The sequence below is a fragment of the Hippopotamus amphibius genome, chromosome 12 (genome assembly GCF_030028045.1).
Source record: "Hippopotamus amphibius kiboko isolate mHipAmp2 chromosome 12, mHipAmp2.hap2, whole genome shotgun sequence".
NCBI lineage: Eukaryota > Metazoa > Chordata > Mammalia > Artiodactyla > Hippopotamidae > Hippopotamus > Hippopotamus amphibius.
The window spans coordinates 29,858,380-29,865,097 of NC_080197.1; positions in this window are offsets into that span (position 1 = coordinate 29,858,380).

Genomic DNA, 6,718 nt, shown 5'->3' on the forward strand with positions numbered 1-6,718 from the left:
CTAAGGCTGCCATCAACTCACCTGTTACAGGTTCCACCACCTGTGGAAATAGGTGACTATGAAACAGATCACCAGCAGCACTTTGAAGCCCAGGAGGAAAGCCACAAAGATAACGGCAGGCACCGCTGGACCTAAGAGACAGTGGGCAGAGGGGATATCACATGGGGCCGTGAGTTAATACCTCACTCAACTTGCAGACAGAGGTCATCCAGTTGCTCACAGGTGTAGAGGTGAGCTTTCCTGAGCTCCCAATGGGTTTGTATGTGCCCTGGGGAGCTGAGAACACTATGGGGCTGGCCTGAATGGGCGACGGTGCCTTATGCTGCACTTTACGGGGGAGCACACGCTCGGACCTCTGCACCAAGGCATTCACCAACTGCAAGCTTTCCAGGGTGTAGGTCCCATCACTATTCTGCTTGGACGTGGGGTGCTCAGCTCCCTTGAACTTATAGCAGTTCTCCAACCAGGTGAGATGTATAGTCTATGGATAGAATCTCTGCACGAGGCAGGTAATGGCCACCAAATCCAAGGCAGGTGAAGACTGGGACACAGTCACTGGAGGGGGAACTGAGACAGCCCAGGGAAAACAGACAATTACTATAGGAAGTTCACTGTGGGAACCTGGGGACTCTGTGAGGATGGGATACTCAGCCCAGGGCCTGCAAAGAGAAGGAATTAGATATTGGTTAACAACTGCATAAGTAAATGCATGAGTGAATGAGTGTGGGAATGCACGAGTGAATGCAGGCTTGGGTGGAAGCGTGGAAGGATGAAGCTGTCCTAATCTTTCCTTTCTTGCCCACGATGGCCATTAAATACGAAAAGGTGACCCTGAATTCCATTTAAGAATCTATGAATCTGTAGACTTACTCCATGACTCGATGAAGATTCCTAGCCTCTAGATACTAATATTTCACATGTGAAGGAATTTGTGCTTAGAGAAGTTAAGTATTGACCCAAATTCACAAGTGGCAAAGCAGGGGTTATGCCAAAGACAGTGTTTTACCATTTGCTATTCTGACACCCAAATGATAAGGTTACAAGCATTTATGATTGCAGGCTTTTGGGATTATGACCTAACAACATCTAGAATTTTTTCAGCCAGATTATTCAGCCATGAAGCAAAATGTATGCACACTGAAGAAAATTTGGAATATTTTTAAAATACTGAAAAACGTTAAGTGTTTGAGTAGAATTCATAGGAACCCACAGCATAGTGCAGTTCTCACGTTAAAGCAAGGAATGGGAACCAGATTCTGGCCTCTGCACTGACACCACAGCCAAATGCAAGAGCTTGTGCAGGACACCATCCCTCTGTTTCCAAGACCCTTATTATGAAATTGTCTAAGGCCAGACCCAGCTCTCAGGGGCCCAGTAAGAAAGACTTCAACTCTTGGTCTAGGGTAGAGAGAGTAACTCCCTTTATTTAGTGCAATTTGAAAGAATGAAGGGTATGTTTGTTCCCCAAATATTGTTTCTTTACACTCAACCCACCTTGACCTTGTGGTTACCTCAATGATGTTGCTAATTGCGGGGGGGGGGGGGGTTCCCAAGCAAGACACCCTCCCCAGAAGACTGTTCTCAGTCTTTCCCTCTCAGCACACAGGCAGGGATTCCTACCAAGCAAAGAGCAGGACCCTGAGAACAGATTGTGAAGGGCTGGTAACCAGGTGGTGCCTGTGGAGAACAGGCCAGGGCGAGGTACCACCAAGCAAGTGCCATGGGCCCTAGAGGGTGACAAAGGCCAATGAAAGGATGAGGGTCTCAGAGAGAGGAAGGACAGATACCCAGGCACAGCTGGCGATAACTGTCCCCATGCACTGAGAACAGTGTTTGAGTCACTGCACGTGGTATTTATTCTTCACATCCAAATGCTGTAAACACAAACAGCCACTTGGTATCAGAAAAGACAACAAAAAGCCAATAGAAGGACCTTACACAAAATCAGGCCCCAGTTTCAATGAAATTGTCAAAGAGGAATTGATTCAAATGTCAACCTGAAAAACATTTCAATTATAAAGATACTTTAATTTATATTTTAATTAAGCATAGAGTATAATGACCACTATGTACCAGTTCTTAGAAGGAAGAACTTTTGGGAGTATAAGGTAATTGGCAAAAATTATTTCCTACAAACTTATACCAAGTACCATCAAACCCTTCATTTCAGATTTCACATTCAACACAATCATGAGAAGGTAATTTTGAAAAGGTATTTGAAATTACTTGACTGTTCTATCAATCTTAAGGGGCCTCTTTAATCAAAGTGTTCCCTTTTGAAGGGCCTGCAGAATCATTAGGATCATAGATTTATTTTCCTTCTTTTCTATCTAAAGGTCAGAAGATTCACCTGGATCCCAGCAGTTCTCAAACATCATTTCCATCAATTACTTGAAATACACTTTGCCAAATCTCTAACTTCACTTGGCAATAGATATGGATTCTAATTGCACAGTGTGGTCTGATGTTTGCCACACATCAATCAAGGGAAAAATCACTTCCTAGAGCAGAGGGTTTCTGGGCTCCACACCACCTTCTGCAGCCACCGAATCTCAGCGCAGCAGTGCTAGGGGTGCCACGTTCTATCTCAGATTCCTGAAGCTCTTCCCCAGTGCTCTGCCTCAGGATTTCTCCACAACCAGGAAATGCCACCCACCCCATGCGGGCACATCCCAGCCTCCCTCTTCCATGGGACAATCCCGAGGAATGGTCTACAGAGTTCCTCAGAGGGTCCCCAGTAGCGCTGAGCCTCAGTCATCCACAGGGGCACACAATTCAATAACTCACCCTTTCTGGGGTGTCCCTCCTTCCCTGTCTCAGTCGCTCCATCTCTTATCCAGCCTCACTGAGTTATATCCCAACCACCTGCACCCAAGACCTAGTTTCAGTCTCTGCCTCCAGGGGAACCCAAATAAAGACACACACAAAGTTATTTCTGTGAAGGGAAACCCAACGTGAGATGCAGGCAGGGTTGAGCAGAGAGGATTTAATAAGGAGGCTAATTTATAAAAAATCAATTCATTTGTGAATATTTTTTATTATCTATGACTTTTCCTTCTTTACACAATTGTCCTAACTCCAGGGAATTATATAAAAATACTCAGATAAGGAGGACTCTCTGCATTATCATCTTCCTATTTTACAGTCAAAGAGACTGAGACTCAGAGAACTTAACCAGCAGGAAGTCCCACAGCTGGTGAATAGCCAACTCAGAGCCTGAATTCCTGTCAAAGGTCTCTCACTCACCAGCTTCACACCCTTGGGCAGCCGTCACTTCTTACACACTCAGCTCCCTTCTATAAACCATGAATGGGATAAGTAGTACAGAGCAGTTGTACACATGAAATAAGCCAATCCACAGAAGTGTGTACATTGACGTGTGCTGTGCTCATTTAAGTCATTCATATCAATATTTTATCCATGTAAAATCATGTGTTTCCTTCCACAGTAATCACAGAAAATGAGAAAAATGTTTTGTAATCTTTATAAAGTTGAATAAATATTTAAGAAGTTAATTTTAATGCTGTGTCACCTTGGACAACTCATTTCCCTTCTCTGGGCTTCAGAGTTTCTGTAAACAATGAGGTGATCACTAAGCTTCCTAGTAGGCGTGATAGGAAAGAATTTCATGTCATGGGATTTGCAGACCTGTCAGGCATTGATCCAGGCCAAAAAATCAAAATCAACAATAAAAAAAAAAGATGGAAAACTAGGATCTTAACCAGATATGAGTAAAGATAAAAAATCATCATTATATCTAAAATTTAGAAGTTCACAAGGGCCTTTATCCTCTTCATATAAAAAATTATAATAATAAAATTAAATTCCCAGAAAATATTTTGTCTCCATTTTACAGCTGAAAACACTGAGCTCTTGAGAAGTGATTTGAAGAGTAATAACAAAGAATAGTAACAAATGCCAGTTTTCTGTGCTTGATATGAGCACAGAGGTAAAGTTCATTACTTACCAGTATCATTTCATTGAATTCTTGCCACAACAAACTGAGGCACGTCCCATTTATCAGTTGAGGAAACTAAAGCTCAGAAACATCAAGCCCAATTCTACACTAAGCTGTCTGGACAAAGAGAACATCCTTACCATGGAGGTAGTGGTCCAGTTTGATGGTTTTGTAGGAAAACAGTATGGACTTGTCCTTGGTTTGGCAGAGGATGAGGGAGTGCACGTCGTCAGCCTTCAGCAGGAAGAGCACACTGCTGGTCACATGGTAGGTGTCTCCACGAGGGTGGACGCTGGTCTGGGGATTTAGCAGCTGGTGGGCGTTTTTAAGCCAAGTCACAGGAAACCTGACCAGTGGCAAATCTGGACGATGGGAAGGTCAGTTGGATGCTTGTGCCTGGCTCAGAGCACTAAAGGGGGCCTTGCTGGGCATAAACGTAGATGCTCCCACCTGTAGGAGAGTCTCTGCCTATGAGAGCATGTAGAGGAACCCAAACCCAGTGAGAATAAATCCTCAGCATCTCCATGGAGAAGCCCCACCGCCCACTCTTCCATAAGCTTTAAAGATTACATTCTGACAGGAGTTCAATCATGAAGCTGATATCAGAGGCCTGACAATGAAGCTTCAGGGACCACAGCAGTTTGTAAGGAGGCCTGACGCTCACCCACACCTCATCACCCTGCTTCCTGACTCTGAGACCTAACGCAGAGAGTTCTCACTGCAACCCTGCATGGGGAGATCTGCTCCTATCCCCATCTCACAAATGAAGACAAGGAGGCCCAGAGTCTAGGTAACTTGTCCAACTCCACAGAGGGTAGTAGAACCAGGATTCTTAGCCAGGAAGTAAGGACCCAGGATCTGTGCCAAGTGACCAGGCTCAGATCTGCCCTCAGTCCCTGGACAGGGAAAGGCATCTCACTGCTCCCAGGACAGGTCATGTGAGGAAAGTAAGAGCACAGGCTTTAGGGTCACACTCAGTGCAGGTTTTCATCCCAACCCTCCACTGCGTGAGTCTCAACAACTCAACTCTCTAAGCCTCAGTTTCCACATCTGTAAAATGGGGATGCTCCTAATTCTAAGTTAATTAACAAATTACTTACAGTAACTAGTAAAGAATATGAGACACGTGGGGATCACTCTATAGATAAAAACTGTCATCATCAATTACTCACCCCAACCATCTAAAGAATTGTTATTAATCATATTTCTCATGTTAGAGGGAAAAGGCTGAGAGGGTCAGGACTCACCCAAGGGCCTCACAGCAAACAGAGCTCATATTCCAACCCAGGAATTCTGACTGCAAGGCAAGGGCACTTCCTATCACATCACAGATTTCTTGATTTCCATAGTGTCCCCAAAACAATCAGTGAACTTCAATATTTTCCTACTTTCAACCCACCATGGGCTGGGCATCACGGAGACTGCCATCAGTCATCACAGAGCACCCTCTGTGTGTCCCAATATCTGGATGTCAAGCAGGGGTCATGGGAAGGAGTCCCAGGTGGTCCCCACCTGCTGGGCATAACAGTTCTCATTGCTCAGAGGAGGAAACTGAGCTCAGGGATGGCAGTGCTTTGTCTCAGGTCTCCGATGGCCTGTGGCAGCCCTGAGAGGTGACACTGATCCATTTCACTCAAAAGTTTGGCCACCTCCAAACATAAGAGCCCATGTTTGCTTCAGGACCATGAGGGTGTCAGCAGGGAGGAGAGGCCTAAGAGGGCAAAATCCTTGGGCCAGACTTGCAAGACACCCCATAGTTTCAGGGCCGACTGTGGGAACTGAATGAAGTGGGCAGACATTACAATTCAGGAAGAAATAAAGAAGATATTTAGGAGGGATTTTGAAAAAGAATTGAGGTAACACCAAGACATGTATTCTTAGGCAGCATGCAGGGCGAAAATACATAGAAAATAAATTGAATTTGTGAACAGACAGCCCTGCCTCTAATCCCCACTTTGCTATTTGAGACCCCTGAGACCTGATCCCCCTGCTGCCAGTCCCAGATGTCATACATCAGACAACATACATGAGGATGCCTGGAACACAATATGGGCTCCTCCGGTGTCAGCAAACGTGACCGGATGCACAGAGGTGGGAGTGTATAAGGGGTGCGAGCTGAAGAAGGGGTTCAGGAGTCAGGCTGAGGTGTTGCTGCAAAGGCAGGTTAACACCAAACAGGAGGGCGGCCTGATGCCAGAAAAGGAAGTTTCCCTTCCCCACAGCAGACCACAGACACATCAAACAGCTGCCAGGTGGGGGGTCAGGGGTAGAATCAAAGTGATGCTCTCAGGGGATTAACCTTGCAGCAGTGGGACAGATCCATGTGTGCAGGCAAAGGAGAAAAATTAGACATAGCAAATAACCTGGAGAGGAGTCAAGAAAGAAATAAGGTAACTTGTTTCTGATCAGCAAGGACCATATTGGAGTTTTTTAGCCAGATCTGTATATCCTACTGGGTGTATATTTTTCTCATTTCTGTTGGACAGGAAAAAAGGCTGGAGAAGTTGAAAGATAGTGGGGTTAATCCACCTGAGAATTTTTAGAGCGGGCAGAAAAGACCAGTTGTTTCAGAGAGAGAGGGAATGCAGGGTGAGTGCCCCTGTGCTGCAGATGTGTGGTCCTGCAGCACAGCATCCCTTACACATGTTATGCTGGTGGCGGCTTGAGCTGTAATACGTGCTGCAGGCACAGAAGTTCCCACTGCCTGTAGGGAGCTTTCCTTCCCCACACTCTGCTTTATGCCTGCTTGGCAGAGAGCTG